At 38.3% G+C, this 25,117-nt stretch overlaps 1 pseudogene; it reads right to left on the bottom strand.

The window, feature by feature from the left end:
- Positions 1-69: 69 nt before the first annotated feature.
- LOC126694151 (cytochrome P450 CYP82D47-like) lies at positions 70-11,951 on the bottom strand (annotated as a pseudogene).
- Positions 11,952-25,117: the final 13,166 nt, after the last annotated feature.

Below are 25,117 nucleotides of genomic sequence, written 5' to 3'. Positions count from 1 at the left end.
CAAAGTACAAACAAATCATGGCAAATTTTGATCAAATCACAATTATTAGACCTGCACATGAATTATATATTAGACAGTCTTTAATCCATAAAGCTTGGAAGGTGTAGGCAAGGTTTGATGAGAACTTCAAGTGAGGTGGCTTTGTTATTTGTGAGACAAACTATCTCAGTCATATCAACCTTTGCATCCGAGGGAATTGAGATATCATACATGTGTAGAAAACTAGCCAATGCTAACTGTACCATTTGAAGGGAAAAAGATATTCCAGGACATGTTCTTCTACCACTTCAAAATTGGAGCAATTCGAAATTTTGACCCCTAACATCAACATTCTTGTGGGTGGTGAGAAATCTTTCCGGCTTGAACTCGAATGGGTCTGACCATATGTGTGGATCTGTTTGGATTTTTCAAAGGTTTGTGATTAATCGAGTGCCTTTTAGAACATGGTAACCACCTATAATACAATTTTCAGTGAATTCACGTGGTGCTGCTTGACAAATTTAGACCTCTTAAACAATTGATTAAACTTAGGTAATTAGCCAAGTTGTTACTTAGTCCAATTAAACAAGTCTAGGTTATCACAATAATAAAGATCAAATCATGCAAAACAGCGGAAAATAAATAACACACGATATGATCACCCAGGAAACCAAATCGATAAAAACCTGGGGAGGATTTGACCTAGCTATCCTCAAGGTAAACTTGAATCCACTATCAGAAAGAATCGAAGTTCATACAAAAGGACTTACAAGCACCCCCGCTCGACTTCCTAATGCTACCAACCAATAGAACTTACTGACACTACCACGTGCAAGCTCTGAATCCATGGACTCCTTCTTTCTTTGGATTCCCACCAGCTACAAGCACCCCCGCTTGTGTATTCTTTAAGCTTTAATGGCAGCAACTGTTTTGATCATCAAGGTGTAGAGAATATCTCCTCCTTGAAAACCCTAAGTTTGTGTAAAGGAAAGCTCCTCTAAATCTCACAAGAGATTTACACAAACCGCAATATGAGCAACACTAAAACATGGCTAGGGTTTGTCTTTTATACTTAGGACAAATAAGAAACCCTAAAAACATTTTAAAACAACTAGGGCTGAGTTGGAAAATTCTACAGAAAAGCAATCTGCCCGACGTTCGATCGGTCTAGCCTAATTTTCAATCGATCGAGCCAGGCCGAAAGCCACACTGCTTTCTGCTTTACACTCGATTCCAACTTTACATTGACATACAACTTTGAGCTAGCTTTAAACACTTCTAAACACATTGTTTTTATCATGGTTTGCCAACAATACAAATTAGAGTTCTAAATACATAAAATCCTAAACTTTAGAACCTAACAAACTCCCCCTTTGGCAATCCGTGACAAAACACAACTTAGAAGCTCCAAGTTTACAAAATGAAAAGCCCTTTACAAAATAATGCTCATAAACAAAAACTCAATCCTAACTACTATCCATCAGTTGCAAGTGTAGACAGCAGCTCAATTGAATCAACCTGTATATTTCCTGAAACACTAAACAAAATGCATAACCGCATGTGTGGAAATAATACAAGTAAACAAAATAACTTCTTGATTTCAAACAACACACAAATAAAGACATATATCAATGAATAACTCATAAATATAAATCAATAAGCAGTTTGAAACAAGAAATAAATAAAGTACCAACAAAAACATAAAACTCCCCCTAACATGAATATCCCATCAAAAACAAGGTAAGAGCTAAAAATGTTAAGTACATAGTGAAGCACCTAGATACAATCTAAAACTCCACAAGCTCCAACCAAAAAACAAAAAGTCTCCCCTGAAAGCAAAAACTCTACAAGTACTCCTCCTTTTTGTGACAGAATGCCAAATGGCACACAAGATATCCATCATTAAAAGGGAGGTGGTCTAAACTGCGCCAACTCCGCACGCAAGGCACAGATCTCATCAAGCACGTCCACCAAAATCTGTCCTTAAGCCGCCTGAACGGTCAAGACATGATCCAACGTGCAACGAATGTCTGAATCATCCGTAGCAGTCGGTGGAGGAACAGCAACATCAGCATCTGCAGCAGCACCTGAAGGCTCAGCAACAGCTGTACCTGTAAAAGAGGGAGGAGGGGGAACACTACTAGATGACGCACCTCGAGGACGAGAAGGAGGAACTCTCAACTGAGCAGCCCTCTAACGAAGAAAGGTGGCACCTATAGGAGCTATCACATGAACAGGCTCACCTGACGGAAAACCATCTAGACCCAAATAGAGCAGAATCCTATGAATGAAAATAGGATGAATCAGTGCATGCCCTACGGCAGAACTCCTATGAACCTCGTTCAAAGAACGAAGGAACAAGTGAGGAAAACTGATAGACGCTCCAGAAGCAAAGGCGTACAAAAACACACATCGCTCTAAAGGGATGGTGTGGTAGTGAGAGATAGGCCACAGGGAATGACACTCAATCCTAAAGAAGAGATAGGCAGTCTCGGTAAGTTCAGTGGACGTGATCCGAGGATCAGAACCCCACTGGATAGATGACCCAGTGATGTAAGACATGACTACATCTAAAGAGGGTGACTCATCATAGGGATAGTCAGCATCCCGAACTACCGGCACCCCAAGAGCCTCAACCACCACCCGAGGGGTAATAGTGAACTCTACACCTCGTATCCAACTCCTAACTAGAGTGTTGGAATCATAGATGTGGTAAGAGAGATTCGAGTAGAACTCTCTAATCAGGGCGGTCGGAGGTGGATGATCTATCTGTACGAGAGGCAACCAACCCCTAGACTCAAAATTAGCCCTAATGGCCGGATCAAGCGCATCTAACACAACAGCTCGCTCAGACCAGATCTTACGCCTACAGTTCAAGGTGTCATAGGCTTCTCTACACTTATCATTCTTAAACAGCTCTACTCTAGGTGAAGACTGAGAGGAAGTGGAAGTGGTCCTATGAGCTCTAGTTTTCCTAGGCATGGTGCTAAGATAAGGATCAAAACACAGAGCGAAAGAACAAAAACCACAAAACCAAAACCAAAGGCAGACTGCAAGTTAGCAAAAAAACAACAAAATCTATATGATGCATGAACAAATTTAAATGTCATGATGCATGTGCTAATGCAGTGAATTGAGTCAAAAATATTCAAATTACAAAATTGGCTTGCACATAAAGGTTTTGAACACAAAAACCCCAAAATAAAGAAACCACTTGATCAATTTTTAAAAAAAATTGACGAATTGATCATTTCACATGATGGAATAACAACAATAATGACCAATTACATCAATTGGAGAAGCCAATTTCATCAATTTAAGCCAATTTGACAAAATCCCCAATTCGGATCAAATTCAAAACCCTAGAATTTTCAATTTTTCAAAAACCACCAATTTGATCAAATTAAACTATAGGGAACATCAATATAACATCATGGCACAAAAACCCATTGATCAATTACACAAGAATTGGCTTGAATCATCAAAAACCCCAATAAATTTGAAGATGCCGAAAATAGCCATGAGAATGCATGAAAAATGCATGAAATCAAGAAATAAACTTGAAAAAGAAGGGCAAAAGGGTCTTACCGGCTTCTAAGGACAAAAACCTTGCAAAAAACTTAAAGGAAAACGACAAAAATCGATGGTGGAGCCAAGAGCCAACGCGGAGAGAGAGAAAAGCTTAAAAAGGTTTGAATAGTGACTTTGAAAAAGTCCTATTCTGCTTTTTAAAAAACCAGATACACGAGTTTCGATCGGTCAAAAATCAGTCTCGACCAGTCAAAACAGACAGAGGCTCCCTCTCTCAAAAAATTTAAAATTTTAAGAATTTCAATCGGTCGAAAAACAGAATGGACCGATCGAATCAGGCAGAGGCTCACCAAATTTTTCTGGAAAAACACAATTTTGAAAAACAAGTTGATTTAGCTCAAAGCATTAACTATTAAGACCAAAAATGCATGAGTATGAGATGATATGATTTTCCAAACAAGAATTTTAAGCCCAATATTCCCAAAAACAAAATTTTGCATTCTCCACAAATTTTCAAGCAACAAATTTAGTTTGCACATAATTCAAAGTGATTGCAAAAACTTGGTTGGTCAGACCATAAACACACACAATAACATATACAATGTTTAGAAACGAGTAACTCGTGTAGTGTGTGCGACTAGCAAAGACATGAGATACATGTGAGGTGATATGTGAATAGCAATCAATCACAAAGTCTACAAAATTCATCACAAAGAATTTAAAAGAGACTATCACCTAAAGAGTTACATCATATAACTCCCACATCTCCTAGATTATAAGCTTGCAATCATGTAAGTTTCTTGTATTTATGCCTCATAATATACATTCAAATTTTAAGTTTATGTGAGTTTGGCATCAAGCCTAATAGTACACACCAATTAGATTTTAAGAATTAAGCACTTTTACCGAGGCTTCACCTTATGTTCTTTTTGTGCATGTGCTACACTTTCTCGAGCACAAAATCTTATGATATGCACTAAGGTGTTCATGATTGGCTAGTGAACAGTGGTGAGATGGTTATTTATGCCTTTCTCTAAAAGTTCAAGTCCAACATTCAAAAACATGTGACTTCAAGATTAAGACATAGTAATCAAAAACCATACACATCTTTCACACACAACATGCACTACAAATCTTCAACTAGTAGAGTGCAATAAATAAGATCATCAAAGCTAAATAAGGTACAAAAAACATGTTATGTGAAAATAAATTGACCAACCTTGTTCTTAAAAACCAAGAAGAATAGTGCAAAAACATGTTATGTCCTTTTTCCCTTTTTTTTATTAAAAAAAAAATTAAAAAAAAAAAAAAACTAGAATGAAATGCATGAATGTTATGCTATGCAAATCCTAGAGACAAAAAAAAAAAACAACCAAAGAACAATGGTCACAAAGGATAGGGCAATGAAACACAAGGACCATGTCAGAAAGACTCAATTAGGACGAGTCTTTTGCATCCAAAACTTTTTAGATGCAGCACGAGCATTGGAGTTCTTATTCACTTGAGAATGATTTCCAACCCCAGGATTATAATAAAGGTTTAAAGCCTTTACCAAATCACCAACAAGCACCATAGGATCAAGTGCTTGAGGCACAGGTACTTTTGGTTTGTTTGCTCTCTTTGCAGCTTGCAGCTTGTAGCAATTTGGACGTATGTGTCCAGTCTTTCCGCAAAAATGACAAACCCATGCAGGTTTATCATGTGTCTTGTCCTTAGATAGGGTAGGCTTCTTAGGCTTAGATTCTTTCAGATCAACCTTAATCTTCCTAGATGATGAACCTTCTAAGGATTTAGCAACCTCACTCATAGGGGGTTTGACAGTTTCACTCACAATCTCACTCGCAGAAGGTTCAGAAGAAGAAGATGAAGGAACAAACTTAGTGGAATGGGGAGCGGACACACAGATGTTATCAACATAACCTAAACCAGTTTTGTCAGAAGATGACTTTTGAACACTCAGCATTTGATCAAGTTTAGAACTAGTAGATCTAGCAACAGATAAATCAAGTTCTAAAGATTTAACTTTATCAAGTAAAAGCATGTTTTCAGTTTTCACATTGTTCAAAAGGTCATTAGCATCAAATAATTTAACAAGCAAATTTTTCTTTTCAAGCTCAAGAGATTCAATTTTTTTTAGGCCAAGTTCAACATCCATAGCATCCTTTGCAGCAACTTTGCAAAGTTTGTTATAGGCCTCTTGAAAATCTGCATCTTCAGAGAGTTCCCCATCAGAAGGGTTCTCTTCAACAGATATGCTTTCATCAACTACAGCAGTAGCAGTGAAAGCAATTAAATTTCCATCCTCATCACAATCAAAATCATGATCAGAAACTTCACCATCACTAAGGGTTACAGTCATAGCCTTACCCATAGACTTCAAATAGGTTGGACATTCAGATTTCAAGTGTCCATACCCTTGACATCCAAAACATTAGAGCCCAAAGAATTATTGGAAGATTGACCTACTCTTTCTCTAGGTTTATCATTGTTATTAACCTTAATGGGATCATACTTCCTAAAATTTCTAGGATTAGCAGTGTTTGTGCCTCTTGCCTTTCTATTGTTATTTCTGAGAAAGTTTCTAAAGTTCTTGGCAAGATAGGCAATCTCTATAGCAGAGAGCTCATCATCAAATCCACCACTATCAATATCATCAACTGACTTAAGAGCCATTGATTTGGATTTGGAAGTTTTGGGTAGATCCAACTCATAGGATTGAAGAGATCCTACAAGCTCATCAACAGGGATGGAGTCCACATCCTTGCTTTCAGTAATGGCTGTCACCTTGGGTTTAAAGTCCTCAGTCAAAGATCTAAGAATCTTCCTAACAATTTTAGGTTGATCATAGATTTCACCAAAGTTAAAAGTAGAATTAACAATATCATTCAGTTTAGCATAGAATTCATCAAAAGATTCATTATCAGACATCCTAATGCTTTCAAATTTAGAAGTCAATTGCTGCAATTTATTTATTTTGACAGCCTTTGTGCCTTCATGTATAGTCTAGAGGATATTCCAAGCAATATAAGCGATCTCAACATTCGAGATTCTCTTAAATTCCTCCATAGAAACAGCATTAAAAATCGCATTCATAGCCTTACTATTAAACGAAGCTGCTTCTTTCTGAGAAGTTTGCCACTCACTAACAGGAATAGTGGGCTTCTCCCATCCGTATTCAACGGAATTCCACACCCTCTCATCAATAGATTTCAGGAAGGCTTTCATCCTTACTTTCCAGTAAGCATAATTATTCCCATCAAAGTGAGGAGGAATAACTAGAGAGTGTCCGTGTTCCATGACAACAGGGGTCAAGGATCAGCTCAGTGATCAAAGGATCAACAACAAAAAGAGCTACCCGCTCTGATACCACTTGACAGTTTTTAGACCCCTTAAACAATTGATTAAACCTAGGCAATTAGCCAAGTTGTTACTTAGTCCAATTAAACAAGTCTAGGTTATCACAATAATAAAGATCAAATCATGCAAAGCAGTAGAAAATAAATAACACACGATATGATTACCCAGGAAACCAAACCGGTAAAAACCTGGGGAGGATTTGACCTAGCTATCCTCAAGGTAAACTTGAATCCACTATCAGAAAGAATTGAAGTTCATACAAAAGGACTTACAAGCACCCCCACTCGACTTCCTAATGCTACCAACCAGTAGAACTTACTAACACGACCACGTGCAAGCTCCGAATCCACGGACTCCTTCTTTCTTTGGATTCCCACCAGCTACAAGCACCCCCGCTTATGTATTCTTTAAGCTTTAATGGCAGCAACTGTTTTGATCATCAAGGTGTAGAGAATATCTCCTCCTTGAAAACCCGAAGTTTGTGTAAAGGAAAGCTCCTCTAGATCTCACAAGAGATTTACACAAATCGCAATATGAGCAACACTAAAACGTGGCTAGGGTTTGCCTTTTATACTTAGGACAAATAAGAAACCCTAAAAACGTTTTAAAACAACTAGGGCTGAGTTGGAAAATTCTACAGAAAAGCAATCTGCCCGACGTTCGATCGGTCGAGCCTAAGCTTCGATCGATCGAGCCAGGCCGAAAGCCACACTCCTTTCTGCTTTACACTCGATTCCAACTTTACATTGACATACAACTTTGAGCTAGCTTTAAACACTTCTAAACACATTGTTTTGATCATGGTTTGCCAACAATACAAATTAGAGTTCTAAATACATAAAATCCTAAACTTTAGAACCTAACACTGCTAATCGACTTGCTGGATACAAACGTAATGTCTCTTTGACTATGGCTTGGAGATAGACTAGCATATTGATATCTAATTTGTTTACAATTCTTTCCCTGCCCACTTGGCCATCAAGCTCATCTTGGGCCTTCTTGGTGGTTGTTTAACAATAATGCTATATATTGTCCAAGTTAGAGTAACTGTGCTAATGTCACTGCCTCCAGCAATCATACTCTACAAAGTGCATACCTTTTGTTAGAATGCAACTCTTAAGCAAAAAATGTCCGATGTTCTGGAGCTTTAGCTTGTAAGGAAAAGCAAAGAAGCATAATTATATACACGAGGCAATACAGAATACTGTAACACAGCAAATTGTTACATTGAAGTAAGACATTACATGGTCGGATTTTACAATTAATATATATATATATATATATATTTGCAATACACTTCTTTGTTTTTTAAATTGCAAGGCCTAAAAAAAAAAAAAACTATTCAGGTCAGTTTAGGATCGCTTATTTTACTAAAACTGAAAACTTTTTACTGAAAGTATTGTAAATAAAGGTAAATGTTAGTTGAAATAGTACAGTAGGACCTATGAATAGTATCAAAAAGTGTAGTAAGACCCATGAACAGTAACAAAAATAAACTGAATAGTAAAATAAGTTGGCAAAAAATAAGCTAACCAAACAAACACTTCATATACTATTTAAGGAAATACCGTATATTAGCCTACGTTATAGAAGTGAAGGTTTTTCAACGAAACAAATCTAACGTAAATGACTAATCATTTGTAAAGATGGATAAAGGATTGGGCTGCTTAGCACCCTTGGTCTGAATATGATTTATGAGATTTACTGTGCATTTGGCATTAGTTTAAAAGGTCAGATTTTTTTACTATTCAGCTTATTTTTGCTACTATTTATAGGTCACATTGCACTTTTTGGTACTATTCATGGATTTCATTGTACTATTTTAGTTACCTTTTAATTTTATCCACAGTACTTTCAGCAAAAAGTTTTCAGTTTCAGCTAGATAAACTATTTTAGACACTTAAGGGTCTATTTGGATACCACTTATTGCTGAAAATTGAAAACTGAAAACACTATAGCAAAATAATTTTTAAATGTGTGAATAAAGCTGTGGGACCTAGTTTTAAAGTTAGATTTGCATTTTCCATACTTGTGGGTCCCATGAACAGTGCCCATGAACCCACTAAAAAAAACTTAACTGCACTAAAACGCACAAAACACGCTATCCAAACTCACACTAAGGCTGGGTTTGGATAGTGGCAGACCGCGCGTTTGTGTTTTTTTGGCTGGGTACCGCGCACTGTTCATAGGACCTGCAAGTACGAAAAAATGCAAATCTAACTTTAAAACTGGGTCCCACGGCACTATTCACACATTCAAAAATTATTTTGCTATAGTGTTTTTAGTTTTCAGTTTTCAGTAATAAGCGGTATCCAAACAGACCCTAAGTCTTAAAAAGTCAATTATGAGATAATTATTTTTGGTATACCCTTCATTTGAGAGCCACCTTACTTGGAACATGTTCAAGCAAGGCCCCTTGAGCAAAAACTCCACGAAGAAGTGAAAAGAGAAAACTTACCAAACATGTGGATTTGTTGATTATATCAGCATCGTAACCTTCAAGCTCAACACCATCAAGGACAGAGAGCATTATGTCCATGAAATCTTCCTCCCCTTTATTCTCAGATGAAGCTCTCTTTCACTTATGCTCTTCCAAACATTCCCCAAGAATTCCATCCAACTCCTTTACAGTTTTCTTCATGGCCTTTTCATGTCCACCCAAATCTAACTAAGGGCGTCAATTTGGGTTAGCGTGTCGGGTTCATGTCGTGTCAAGGTAGGGGTAGGGGTATTCAACTAAATGGCTCAACCCTAACCCGACCCATTTAATAATCGTGCCATGATCCTTCAACCCTATCTTGACCTGTTAATAAGGCGGGTTGACTTGACCCAACTCATTTGACACACTTTATAAACGAGTCGTGTTGGGTTGACACGAATGTAACACAACCCATTTCAACCTACGTAATATTAAATATAACATCCATCTAGAAATAATTTTTTTTTACATCCCAAAAGCAATGCATACACTTCAAGTCTTCAACCCACATTCAAAATAATATAGTTCAACAAAAATATAACATTCATCTAGAAATATGTTCTTTACACTCTAAAAGAAGTGCATACACTTCAACCCAAATTCAAAATAACATAGTTTAACAAAAATGAAATAACAAAGTTCAACAAAAATATAATATGATTGGAACTCGCCAAATGCTAAATATCAATATTGAAAGAATTGGAGCAAACAATAGACTAATCCTGACTATGACTACGATTATCGTCCATAGATTCTTTGTTGATGTCCAAATTCATAACATCTTGCACAAGCTCATCCAATTTCATTTGTGCAAGTTCTATGCCAAAAACATATATATAAGTATTAGTAGTTACAAAATATGATCATGCCTCAACAGTTTTAAAAGCAATACCCATCAGATCTAGTTTATAAACTATCTCAATAAACCCACTTGCAAGATATGCAAACGATGTCCAACTCTAAAAAAAAACACACGGCACAAGACAAAAGCTACAACCATGGCCTTAATTAACAATTAATATATCTCATATATTAATAATGGCATATGGGTTCAAAGTTTATAGAACAAAAAAATTATGCAGAAAAAATTACTACAGAATTTTGAAACATCAAGAAAACAGTTTTCTTTAAGTCTAAAACTCACTAAACACATGAGAGAGAGAGAGAGAGAGAGAGAGAGAGAGAGAGAGAGAGAGAGAGAGAGAGAGAGAGAGAGAGAGAGAGAGAGAGAGAGCAAAAACCAGTTTGAGACTTTGAGTTTGAAAATTGGGCGTGAGTTAATAAGATAGTAGAGTGAGTAGTACAACTAAAATAAATAAATAAATAAAAAAATTAGATATTTTTAAGAAGGTTTAGAGATTTAGAGTTTGCAGGGTTTAGAGATCTAGGATTTGTAAAGTTTCAATTTCCAATTATATTCCTTATAAGTTTTTGTAATTACTCACTTTTCTTTTTAAAAAAATATATGTTGGATAGGTATTTGACAAATCTAAAATAAAATGAATATTTATTTGTAATACGAGTTAAAGGGGTTGTGTTAAGTAGGTCATTTCAGGTTGACGCAAATAAATTGGTCTGTCAAACGTGTTTATTGCGGGTTACACGGGTTGATCCACTTATGAGACTTTTCTTATCATGTCGATTTCGGGTCAACCCAATTATGACCCAAACCCATTAAGGCCCAACCCTAACCCGCAAAAACCCGTGTTGGGTTCGTGTCGGGTTCGTGTCATGTTCGCGGGTTGGGTCGAACATTGACACCCCTAAATCTAACCACCCAAGAAAAGGAATATCATCAAACACCACAAACAACCCCAAAAGATGAAAGAAGTCCCCAAAGGCCTTTTGGCAACGCCAAGCCTCTTCTTCATTAACCCCATCACTAGAACCAAAGTACCTCTTTCCAGCAATCATCCTAAGAATCACGTTGAGGTTCATATCCCCAAACCATTGCTTCAACTCCACCAAAATCAAGCTTGACCCGTTCTTTTTCTTGATCCAAAGTTTGTATAAATCTTTTTTATCATTCTCATTTTCGGAGATTCCAATGTGGGAAAACTTCTCAAGCCGGCAATTAGATAGTAGCTCTAAAGTGGTTATTTTACGCAATTCACACCAATAGGGACCATGGGGTGCAAAGCCAAACATAGCATAAGTTATAGCACAAGTGTTTTGTGGCTACTAGTTTGGGCCGTGAGGACACGACCAAGGCTTTGGTGGTAAAGCACTCCTTAGCCATCTCCCAACTTCTCAACACCAAACCAATTTGCAATCCAAGCTTGATTGTAAAAAGTGGTCTGTACTTGTCAGCCATGGCTCCCAAAGTTATGTGGGGAGTCTAAGTTGCTCCCAACAGAGGAAGGTGACTAATTAAAGGCCATGCACCAGCAGGAACTGATACTGTTTTGGCTAGGCCAACTCTGGACCTCTTTAGAAGACAGTAGGAGAAAAGAATTATGGCTAAAAGTCCAGCTATGTTGGCAGAATTTAGGGAAGGTGGAAGAAAATCCATTTTAGGATATGGTTGTAGGGACTCCTCTAGATCATGGTTTTGAAACCCAAACCAGACTGTACAATCTGACCGAGAAAATCTTGAATCGGCCATTTCTACAGTCTGTTTAACGTGAAGAACCGTTCCATACCAAAAAAAAAAAAAAAAAGCAATGATCCGTACAGACCGCGGTCCGACTGCCTGATTCTGTGAACCATGATCGATTCAGCCGGTTCACACGGTTTCTTTGTTTCAAGCCTTAAATAGAACCGTTGGACTCTCTTCTCTATTTTTTTTCCTAAACGGCATCGTTTGGACTTATAAGCATAAACATGAAACAAAATAAAAACCTGAAACCCTTGCCTCACTCTCTCAATCACTTCCTGAGCTCTCTGCCTCTCCCTCACTCTCTCAATTACATCTCTCATCTTTGCCTCTCTCCCTCGTTGCCGTCAGACACCACTCTCTGCACAAATCGCAGCTTCGCCCTCACCTCACTCTCTCAATCACTCTCTGCCTCTCTCTCCCACTCTCATTACATCTTTGCCTCTCTCCCTTATTGCCATCGGCCACCACAGACCTCAGCCCAGATCACAGCTTGCCTCACTCTCATCTCTGCCTCTCTCCCTCGTCGTCGTCACTCCAAGTCCTACTTGGAAAGGCAATCTACCATTCTTCAACTTCAATAGGCCTCCTTCTAAATCTCATTTCGACTATGCTCTTGCAAGGTACTTTATCCTTTTTAATTCTTCTTTCTTTTATGTCAATTTATATTTTTTGGCCAATTTTTCTCAAGTTATCAAGCAACATATCATCTGGATATTGTTACTAATGCCAATTTGAAATTTTCTATTAACTTTTTTTTTTGGGTGTAATTACTGCCCAGATTGGATTGTTGGGTTCATTTTTATTGTGTAAAATAATCTGTGAACATCAATCTTTTACTTGTGAAAGTTGTGAATCTTGTGATTTATTCTTGTTTTTTTCTCACATAAGGTTAATTTTTCTATTTTTTATTAATTTAATATTTTTACATATATTTAAAATAATTATTAAATTAATTATAACATCAGCACGGTTTGACCTCGATTCGACCTCAAAAACCTTGAACCCCTTCCTTTTATGGTTCAATGGGCGGTCCGTGTTTCAAAACCATGCTTTAGATACCTTTTGTGGGAATCCTTTATGTTTACCTATTCATTGTTAGGTGCATCGTAGCCCCATGGATCCAGCCCACATCTTATCAAAGCTCTAAATGAGCTTGTCTGGCAAGCTTGTAGAAAAGAGACTTGACTTTAGGCGTGTGGGACATGCTGGTTTTTGGTTGAAGAAAAATTTTCGTGTTGGAGTGTGAGATACAAACCATGTTGTTACGTGGCTTTTAATATGGTCAAAGGAATTAACCGAGTCCTAGTACTAATAGGACTATGTTTTGCTGACTTAAGCAACTCGACAAGTTTGTATTGCACTCCACGACAAAAGGCCCACATCTCTTGCAATATATACACTAGTTATGCGGCTATCGTTAGCGTTATGATTGCCGCAATATTAGAATAAGTTTTTCTATTCTTTGTCATTTTGTATAGAGCACTGAGAGCATTCACAATAAAACTCTCAAAAGCTAAAAATGCTATTTTTTAGCATCTCATTCCAAAAAAGCACACTACAACAAAGGTGTTAGTGTTTAAAATTTTAGCATCTAAGCTACAGTGGACTGCTATGTATGATAGTCTACTGTAGCTCAAATCTTATAAATATAATAATATATTAATACCACTTTAATTAAAATATCTTTTCTCAATCTCACTATTCCTATTTTCTTCTCACCAGACTCTTTATCACTATCCTTTCTTCTCTCTCTCACTATCTTTAATTAATGAAGTGGTAAAAAGTATAAAACTTTTGATGTTGAGTGTATTGTAAAGTGAGTTATTAAAATAAATAAAGCAGGTTTTTGAAATGCTAAATTTTTTGAGATCCTTGATGAGAATGCTCTAAGGCATGAATTTGTTTTAGAGATTTTCAGGTTTTTCTAATCACGTGAGTGAGAGTTTTTTTGGGTGTATTGGAGTTTGGGTTTTGTGAGAGTATTTTGGTACCACCTTTGTAATCTCCTTTTTTTTGTTTGTGAAACTTTCTCTTTGACGCCGCCCGTGGATGTAGGTCAAAAGTCGAACCACGTAAATCTTTGTATTCTCATATGATTGTTTATTTTGTCTTTCTATTTCTATTTTGCATAAACTCACTATTATTTGGATACACACATAATAAATAGATATTTACATTTCCGCTATTCTCAACAAATTGGTACTAAAGCTTCCGCTTTTACAACAAACCAAAATATTGAGAGCAAGACATAGAGAGTCTTGAGAGGTGTATTTTGAAAGAAACAGAGAGAAAATACAGTGAGAGAATGTGAGAGTGAAAAAGAAAATTAAGACATTTTTTTTTTTAATCATAAGCTATGCTCAAGCTGCATAAGGAAGATAAATTTGTGAAGTTCTCTTGGATGTTTTTGGGTACTACAATTATAGAGAGATGAAGAGTTCAAAGTGAAGATCTTTGCTATTGGTTTTGTGGTGAGATTGTATTTTACTCGTTGAGATTTATTTATTGTATATCCAATTTATTGTGGACTCAAGTTTGGCAGAGTTGTAAATCCTATTTCATAGTGGATATTTTTCAGAGCTGCCCATGGTTTTTTCCTCTACACCGAAGAGTTTTCCACATAGAATTTGGTGTTTTTACATGATTGTGTTTCTATTGATGCTTGTTGAAATTTTTTTTCCCATATATATTGTTATTGCTTAGTAATCATTTATTTTAATTCAAACGTAAACATGGAGGGGATTTAGGATTTTTCTTTAACATTAAGGACATTTTGTTTGTGTGGTCTGTTTTTATTTTAGGTAACTTCTATGAGTAGTGATAAATGTAATACCAGTTTTTTTACATTAAGCTTATAAATTATTGTGTCATCAGTTATAAATAATAGGCAATTCAAATATTTAGTTATTAGGTGATCGAAATCTATTAATTACATTTATTATCACAACAGCTTATAAATTTTATGTAGTAAAATTTTCTCCAAAAAGAAAAAAATTTATGTAGTAAAACATGTACTACTTTTAACATTCCTTAAAAATGTGTAAGGTTGAATTTATTCAACCATCTAATTGGCTTTATTCCGTGCCAAATTTGCTTGTAATTCAGCATTTAGTAACCCTGTATTTAGGTGGGTTTGTTGTAAGGGTAGTGAGTGAGATAGAGTGAAGTTTGCTCAAGAGTGTGCAAGAAAACAAAGACTCGCGGCTGGGACTCGCGGGTGACTCGCGGCTGCAAGCCGCCAGAAGCAGCACACGTGCCAAGCATGCTGGAAGATGAACAGTCATGCTAGCTGGAGCACTATAGGATAAAACAGGACAACTGGCCATATGGTTAACTCACGACTGGATCTCGCGACTTAGTCAAGCCGCGAGGTCAAGTCACGAGCCACCCCTGTTTTGTAAAACCTGACGTTTCACATTCCTCTCCCACTCCAGTATAAATACCCCTTTTACCCACGATTGAAAGAGAGCTTCCAGAGAGAATTTTGAGAGAGAAACCCTAAAGAAAAACCAGATTGCTTCACCCACAATCTCTACCTTAGAATCTCTTCAAATTCCTCAACTCTCTTCCTCTCCATTGTCAAATCCTTGAGAGGCATTATACCAAACCTGGTTCTCACCATCGTCATCACTATGAGACAGTTGTTTGGATTTCTGGGAAGCAGTTAGGAAGGAGCCAATCTTCATTGGTTGATGCTATGGTCTAGTAGCGGAATCCGGGAAGCTAGAAAAGAAAAAGGTTCGGCGCAACCTCGTTGGAGCAAGAAGCTTGGAGGGCTTAGGTGCACTGGGTAGATTAGGCTTGGAGGGTCTATTGCTGTCCTTGTATCCCAACTGTATTTTCTAGTGGATTGATTACCGCTTGGAAGGCGGCGGAGAGGTTTTTCGCCGAGGACTTCGGTTTCCTCTTCGATAACACATCGCGTGTTGTCTTTGTGTTTGCATCTTCCTTCCTCTCTATCTTTGCCTTTATATTATCTGCTGTGGTTTTATTATGTTATGGCTTAGATAGATTTTAACCAATTTCATATTATAGCATGTGTTAAGTTTCCGCACATTAGTTGTTTGACATATTGCTTGAATTGGTTAAGTTGTAATTTGGGGGTCTAAACGTTCAAAGGTTTTTTGTACACGTTTTTGAACTTTCAATTGGTATCAGAGCGGGTACACTGCTATTGGTTTCATTACCATTGTGTGATCCTTGACTCCCTTTTGAGATGGATAGGTCTCAATCCCTAAATGCACCTCCATATTTTGATGGTAGTAATTATGCTTTTTGGAAGGTTCGTATAAGAGCTTTTCTGTGTTCTATTGATGAATCCGTTTGGGATGCTGTTGAGATTGGTTGGACCAAACCTGAGGCAGCCAAATCCACATGGGATAAGGCAGCACTTGCTGCATCTAATGCTAACAGTAAAGCACTCAATGCTATTTTCTGTGGTGTGTCTCCAGATGAATTTCACAGGATTTCTCACATTACCATTGCCAAAGATGCATGGGAGATTCTGGAAACAACTTATGAAGGCACGAAGAAAGTGAAAGACACCAAGTTACAAATGCTGACCACTCGGTTTGTGGAGCTCAAAATGAGTGAGGATGAATCTTTTGACTCTTTCTGTGGGAAGCTAAATGAGGTGGTTGTCAGTAAGTTCAACTTGGGGGAGAAAACGGAGGACTCAAAGATTGTAAGGAAGATCCGTCGATCATTGCCGGAAAGTTTTCGTGCTAAAGTGACAGCAATTGAAGAGAGCAAGGACCTTGATGACATCAAAGTACAGGAGCTGGTTGGTTCTCTGCAGACTTATGAGATGTCGCTGCCCAATCAACGGAAGAGTAAATATCTTGCTCTAAAGACCATTAATGAGAAGGTGGAAGACCAAGACTCATCGGGAGAAGATATGGTTGACAAAGATGTAGCCTACCTTGTCAAAAATATCAGAAAGTTCTTGAAATTCAAAAATAATGGCAAATTTGATGATAAAAGAAAATTCCAAAGTTCTGGAAGGGAGAAGAGGGATTTCAAAAAGAAAGATGGAAAAGAATCCCAACCCACACAAGGTGTCACTTGTTTCGAATGTAACGGGCATGGACACTTTAAGAAGGAATGTCCGAATTATTTGAAATCGAAAGGCAAAGTGTATGCCACGACCTTGAGTGACTCGGATTCGTCTAACTCAGAATCTGAAGAGAGCTGTGATGGAGAGGGGAACTATTCAGCTTTTATGACTATTGCTCATGTTGAGTCTTCGGATGAGTTGAACCTGCTTGTACGAGACCTTGGAGAACATAGTGATGATGAATCACTAGGAATTGTTGAAGAATCAGATGCTGAAGAAGATGAAAGCACAGCAAATCTTCAAGAGAATTATAACTCACTCTTGGAGAAGTCGGGTAAGTACAAAAGGGTGGCCAAGGTTGCTGTGAGAAAAATGAAGAAGGCTGAGGAGGACTACAAAAGTCTCCTAATTCGATATAGGGAGGCCAAATGTGAGATAGAAACACTGAATGGTGAGTTGCCCGAAGCTTACACAAAAGTGCGATTTCTTGAGAATGAGGTTGTGCAAGCGAATGCTAAAATAGAAAGGGTCACCACCAAGAAGCTAGATGATGATATATCATCTCAAAAGAGCTTTTCAGACAAATCCGGATTGGGATATACCGGAGGAAGTAGTTCATCTGGAAATGTCACTAAAGAAGTGAAGTTTGTAAAGGCCAAAGATCCAGTTGTAGCTGACCTTACTGGTGAGAAGCTCGAGGTGGAGGAGAAAAAGAATGTGGTGAACCAACGGATGCTGAATCCCCGTAATCAGTCTGTGGGCAGGTCTGAATCTCGTGCCAAGTCACGTCCACGACCACAAAGAGGTCCTAGAGGAACTTATGTGTGCCATTATTGTGGACTTCAAGGGCATACTCGACCAAATTGCCGAAAGCTGAGAGCAAAGAACAATGCAACTCCTCAAAGGTCAGGAGGACCCAGAAATGATAGGAGAATTTGGGCAGGTGATCAATCTAGAGATTAAAATGGAGATCCCGAAATGATGAACGTGATGAAGATGATTGGTGCATTCACCAGCTGCTTGGAAAGCTTCTCACGAAGGTTTGAAAGCCCTAACTCCCGTACCCAATCCTATAAGGAAATCACCCCAAACGCAAGTGACGTGTGGGTAAAAAAGGGTACTCATGCATAAGCATTACAACATGTCCATGCATTAATACTTCCTATGCTTTGCGACAATGTTTGTTTGGTTTGCTTGCTGTTTTCTTTTTTTTTTTTTGTTTGTTTGCTTGTCTCTTGTGAATATTTTTAATTTTGTTTTATCAATCTTTTTGTTTCTTGTGTCAAAAATCCAAAAATCACATAAAAAATTAGAAAATCAAAAAGCTTGATTGACTTTGTTGAGTTTTGTCTCAAAACTTGTTTTGCCTTGTACCTTTGTGCTAATGGCTTTGTGCATTTTCGAGCATTGCTTGTTTACATGCACTCATATCACTGTGGGAAAAATCTTGAAATCTATGTGATTGTTGTAAATAGATCTTCAAACTTGTCATGAATGATTAGTGAATGGTTATGTTGATCTTGAGACATGCATAGACTTGTATCTATATATCTTCCCACTTTTTATTTTTGTTTTGCTAAAAAGAGCTCACCAAATGTAAATCTCCAAATGAAAAGAGATATTGAGCTGCAAAAGCCTGTCGCACATTCTAGTATTTGACTAGGAAAAAGGGTAAGCGACCTTATATTAAAGTGATTGTTTATTCAAAAAGGCCAAAGGCCTGTTCTTTAAAGTGAAATGTCATATATCACTCTCACAATGAGAGATGACTGCCTCAAAAGATCAAAAAGATCAAATGTTTTGATTGAAAGTGGAGTCAAATGATAAGCTCCAAGTTATGATTATCAAGTTGTGTGGGAGGTCATATATACATATTTCTATATTTGAGATGGGTCACATGATCTAGTGCTAATTGTGTATGTCTTGGTTGAATTGATCATTGAAGTTTCACATTAGACGAAGGACTATCTCATTGTTGGTATCCACACACAACACACAAGTTTATGTTCAATAAATGCCATATTCATTTGTGTGATTATACTTGATGAAATATATTTTCACATGCTCAATCTTTGTTAATTCAAGCACAAAAAGATTTTTGAGTGTTTTAGGTGTTTTTGGAAAGTATTTTATTTAAAAAATCTGAAAATTTCAAAAATCCAGTTTTGCCCTGTTTTGGCGGCTCAGTCGCGGGTATGTCAAGTCGCGAGCCTCAGTCGCTTCTTCGCTGGTCTTTTTTGGCGACTTGTTCGCGAGTGGAAGGTCCAGTCGGGAGGTTCACTCAGAGATTTTCACGGCTTAGCTCGCGACTCACTCGCGGGTAGACCTTCCAGTCGCGAAAAACACTTAGAAAAATTTTTCAAATTTTTGGTCTTGAGTGCTTTGGCGGCTTGAGCTGGCGACTTTGTGGAGACTTAATCAAGTCGCGAAAAACGCGTGTTTTGCAGAAACAGGAGCAGTTTTTAAACCTCTTTTCAGTTTTCCCTCGAACTTTTGTGACTGTTCATCTTCCCTCTAAACTATCTTCCTCCCAAACACTCCGTGCTCCCATTTCCAATCTCCATTGTTGCATTCTTGTAGCTCAAAATCTTCAAGTCACAGGCATGGGTTTTCAGTTTTGCACTCTTTTCTACTTGTTTTTGTGCTTTTCCCCTTTGATTTTTCGCATATGTTTGTGATTTAGAAATGGGTTTGTGTGTTAGATTTTGCTCCTTGTTCATGCTTAGCTTGTGGTTGCTGTTGCTAAAGTTTGTGTTGATGATAGTCGGTTCCTTTTTGGTCTTCATACTGTGCCTAGCTTAGTGTGTCGTTTATTTTATCTGATCTTGAGCTGTTGTGTTGTTTCAAAATGATCCGTTGGATATTGTGTGTTTTTACTGTGCTGATTGTGCTTGTTCTATTGTGTTAATCTGTTGGGAGCTTCTGTTAGCATCAAAATACTGATTGTGTGTCATATCATTTTTCCATTATATGTCTCAATGACATATATCTGCCTTTAGGATAGTTTCTCCATGTTGTTCATGTGTTTCTTATCTTAGGCTTGGTTTATCCATGTGATTGTTCTAAGTAGCTTATTGTTTAAGTGTTCAAAGTTCATTTGTATGGATGATATCTCTTTGTTAATTACATGGTACTGACTGATTCTGCACATATATTGTTCTATGTTGTTGTGGCCTTTTCTGATTGTTCACAGATGGCTCCCTCACCTCAGAAGAAGAAATCTACTGCAAAGAAGGCTGACAAAAGATTAAAGATGGATTCTAAACTGTTTAGGTCAGTTCACCACTTTAAGAGATACAAGGATAACTTCTTGAATGCAGGAATTATTCAAGAAAGATTTGTAGATTTGGAGGACTTAAGACAAACCTTTATTCCCAGCTGTTTTGAAGGAAGAGGATGGGAAAAGCTTCTGAGTGATTTCCCTGCTGTGTGTGAACCCCTGATTAGGGAGTTTTACTCAAATGCGGTGATAAAGGAGAATGAATTGAGTTGCTGGGTTAGAGGTAAAGAATTCGTTTTGGATGCACATGTCATAGATGATGCATTAGGGCTTGAAGGATTAGATGATGAAGAATTTATCAATTACAAGGATAGGAGTGTTTCTATTGAAACAGTTCAACAAAGGATAGGTGGGCAGAGAGAAGGGAAATGTTTGAATACCACTGCCTTTCCAGTGGACATGAGATGCCTTACAATAATCATGATGTTTAACCTCTATCCCATTAAGAAATTGACTACAATCAATTGTGCTAGAGCAGTTTTTCTGATGGATCTCAAAGAAAAGAATTTCATAGACATAAGTTCCCACATATATGACACCATTGTGGATGAGACTAGAACAACCTCTAGGCCTAAATTGATCTTTCCCAGTTTGCTAATGAGGATTTTTAGAAGGAAGGGTGTTCCAATCCCTCAAGACATCAGTCCCATGTCCACACCTTCTGCAATTAACAAGCTTACCTGCAAAAGGATAAGTGTTAGGCTTCCGGGAGAAAAAGATGAAGGTGATGAAGGAGAGGGTGTCCCAATGGAGACTGAAGCAGAGGCAGCAGGGCATGCATCAACCTCAACACCTAGGAGGAGTGGCAAAAGACACAGAGCTTCAACTTTTGCAGATACACCTCCAGATGCTTTCCAAATCATTCTGGAAAGACTTGATGGGATCAGGGTAGTCCAAATTGAGCACTCTGACAGGATGAGAGCCATGCAAGACCAAATTGATGTCTTGTCTGCTAAACTTAACAGCTTCATAACTCAGCATGACCAGTGACCCTTTGGCCATTCCGGTCAAAAAGGGGGAGAAATTATGTCATTGATGATGAAAAGCAGAAAAGCAAATCTTAAGGGGGAGTAATGTGTTGAGGGGGAGTTGTCATAGTTATCAAATTCAGAAACTCTGTTTATATATGCTTATGTTTTTGGGTATTTTGTGTATAGTTGTTTCTAACTCATTACTTATACTCTTGGTTTAAACTTTAATATATTTTGATGATGTTATTCAGAATGTTTTTGTGTTTTGTACCCATGTGCTTTTGTAAGCTTTTAGGGTTAATGTTTTATGCATAGTTTGTAGGCTTTATGGTATGTACCTTGCTTAATGCAGCCTTTATGCTATGTTGAAATCAGTACTTTAATCTAAATGTTCTGCATTTTGGTTTATGTACTGTCACTCTTGTGCCCTTGTAGGATTGTTCCTAGATGCATATACCTTGTGTGTTATGCATTGGTTGAGTGTTGAGCATACAAGTGTCTTGCCTTGTGCTTGCTAACTTGTATGTCCTTGTGTTCATTCCAAGTGTGAATGAGCATTGTGATCACTACCTTGTGGTGTTCACTTGGGTGATCAAGCCATGGTTTGTTTATTAACTCCATCTTTGCTTGATCACATATTGCCTGTTTCATATGCATTTATAATTTTCTGCTTACAATGATCATGGTGTATTGTTGTGTTTCAGGAGTATTATGTTCATATGATTCAAGTGCTTCACAGCTTCTAGAGTTAGGTGTGAGTGAGTTTTGTTCAACCGTTCCCAACTCACATGTTAAGTCTAGAGTCTGTTTTAGGGTTTTGTCATGGAATAGCCAAAGGGGGAGATTGTAAGGTTGAATTTATTCAACCATCTAATTGGCTTTATTCCGTGCCAAATTTGCTTGTAATTCAGCATTTAGTAACCCTGTATTTAGGTGGGTTTGTTGTAAGGGTAGTGAGTGAGATAGAGTGAAGTTTGCTCAAGAGTGTGCAAGAAAACAGAGACTCGCGGCTGGGACTCGCGGGTGACTCGCGGCTGCAAGCCGCCAGAAGCAGCACACGTGCCAAGCATGCTGGAAGATGAACAGTCATGCTAGCTGGAGCACTGCAGGACAAAACATGACAACTGGCCATACGGTTAACTCGCGACTGGATTTCACGACTTAGTCAAGCCGAAGGTCAAGCCGCGAGCCACCCCTGTTTTGTAAAACCTAACGTTTCACATTCCTCTCCCACTCCAGTATAAATACCCCTTTTTACCCACGATTAAAAGAGAGCTTCCAGAGAGAATTTTGAGAGAGAAACCCTAAAGAAAAACCAGATTTCTTCACCCACAATCTCTACCTTAGAATCTCTTCAAATTCCTCAACTCTCTTCCTCTCCATTGTCAAATCCTTGAGAGGCATTATACCAAACCTGGTTCTCACCATCATCATCACTGTGAGACAGTTGTTTGGATTTCTGGGAAGCAGTTAGAAAGGAGCCAATCTTCATTGGTTGATGCTATGGTCTAGTAGCGGAATCCGGGAAGCTAGAAAAGAAAAAGGTTCAGCGCAACCTCGTTGGAGCAAGATGCTTGGAGGGCTTAGGTGCACTGGGTAGATTAGGCTTGGAGGGTCTATTGCTGTCCTTGTATCCCAACTGTATTTTCTAGTGGATTGATTACCGCTTGGAGGGCGGCGGAGAGGTTTTTCGCCGAGGACTTCGGTTTCCTCTTCGATAACACATCGCGTGTTGTCTTTGTGTTTGCATCTTCCTTCCTCTCTATCTTTGTCTTTATATTATCTGCTGTGGTTTTATTATGTTATGGCTTAGATAGATTTTAACCAATTTCATATTATAGCATGTGTTAAGTTTCCGCACATTATTTGTTTGACATATTGCTTGAATTGGTTAAGTTGTAATTTGGGGGTCTAAACGTTCAAAGGTGTTTTGTACACGTTTTTGAACTTTCAGGCATTATACCAAACCTGGTTCTCACCATCATCTTCACTGTGAGACAATTGTTTGGATTTCTGGGAAGCAGTTAGGAAGGAACCAATCTTCATTGGTTGATGCTACAGTCTAGTAGCGGAATCCGGGAAGCTAGAAAAGAAAAAGGTTCGGCGCAACCTCGTTGGAGCAAGAAGCTTGGAGGGCTTAGGTGCACTGGGTAAATTAGGCTTGGAGGGTCTATTGCTGTCCTTGTATCCCAACTGTATTTTCTAGTGGATTGTTTACCGCTTGGAGGGCGGCGGAGAGGTTTTTCGCCGAGGACTTCGGTTTCCTCTTCGATAACACATCGCGTGTTGTCTTTGCTGTAAGTTCAAAAACGTGTACAAAACACCTTTGAACGTTTAGACCCCCAAATTACAACTTAACCAATTCAAGCAATATGTCAAACAACTAATGTGTGGAAACTTAACACATGCTATAATATGAAATTGGTTAAAATCTATCTAAGCCATAACATAATAAAACCACAGCAGATAATATAAAGGCAAAGATAGAGAGGAAGGAAGATGCAAACACAAAGACAACACGCAATGTGTTATCGAAGAGGAAACTGAAGTCCTCGGCGAAAAACCTCTCCGCCGCCCTCCAAGCGGTAATCAATCCACTAGAAAATACAGTTGGGATACAAGGACAGCAATAGACCCTCCAAGCCTAATCTACCCAGTGCACCTAAGCCCTCCAAGCTTCTTGCTCCAACGAGGTTGCGCCGAACCTTTTTCTTTTCTAGCTTCCCGGATTCCGCTACTAGACCATAGCATCAACCAATGAAGATTGGTTCCTTCCTAACTGCTTCCCAGAAATCCAAACGACTGTCTCACAGTGATGATGATGGTGAGAACCAGGTTTGGTATAATGCCTCTCAAGGATTTGACAATGGAGAGGAAGAGAGTTGAGGAATGTGAAGAGACTCTAAGGTAGAGATTGTGGGTGAAGCAATCTGGTTTTTCTTTAGGGTTTCTCTCTCAAAATTCTCTCTGGAAGCTCTCTTTCAATCGTGGGTAAAAGGGGTATTTATACTGGAGTGGGAGAGGAATGTGAAACGTCAGGTTTTACAAAACAGGGGTGGCTCGCGGCTTGACTAAGTCGCGAGATCCAGTCGTGAGTTAACCGTATGGCCAGTTGTCCTATTTTGTCCTGTAGTGCTCCAGCTAGCATGACTGTTCATCTTCCAGCATGCTTGGCACGTGTGCTGCTTCTGGCGGCTTGCAGCCACGAGTCACCCGCGAGTCCCAGTCACGAGTCTCTATTTTCTTTCACACTCTTGAGCAAACTTCACTCTATCTCACTCACTACCCTTACAACAAACCCACCTAAATATAGGGTTACTAAATGCTGAATTACAAGCAAATTTGGCACGGAATAAAGCCAATTAGATGGTTGAATAAATTCAACCTTACAATCTCCCCCTTTGGCTATTCCGTGACAAAACCCTAAAACAGACTCTAGACTTAACATGTGAGTTGGGAACAGTTGAACAAAACTCACTCACACCTAACTCTAGAAGCTGTGAAGCACTTGAATCATATGAACATAATACTCCTGAAACACAACAATACACCATGATCATTGTAAGCAGAAAATTATAAATGCATATGAAACAGGCAATATGTGATCAAGCAAAGATGGAGTTAATAACCAAACCATGGCTTGATCACCCAAGTGAACACCACAAGGTAGTGATCACAGTGCTCATTCACACTTGGAATGAACACAAGGACATACAAGTTAGCAAGCACAAGGCAAGACACTTGTATGCTCAACACTCAACCAATGCATAACACACAAGGTATATGCATCTAGGAACAATCCTACAAGGGCACAAGAGTGACAGTACATAAACCAAAATGCAGAACATTTAGATTAAAGTACTGA

The sequence above is a fragment of the Quercus robur genome, chromosome 2, assembly GCF_932294415.1.
Source record: "Quercus robur chromosome 2, dhQueRobu3.1, whole genome shotgun sequence".
NCBI lineage: Eukaryota > Viridiplantae > Streptophyta > Magnoliopsida > Fagales > Fagaceae > Quercus > Quercus robur.
This window is presented reverse-complemented; position numbering and strand designations above follow the sequence as displayed.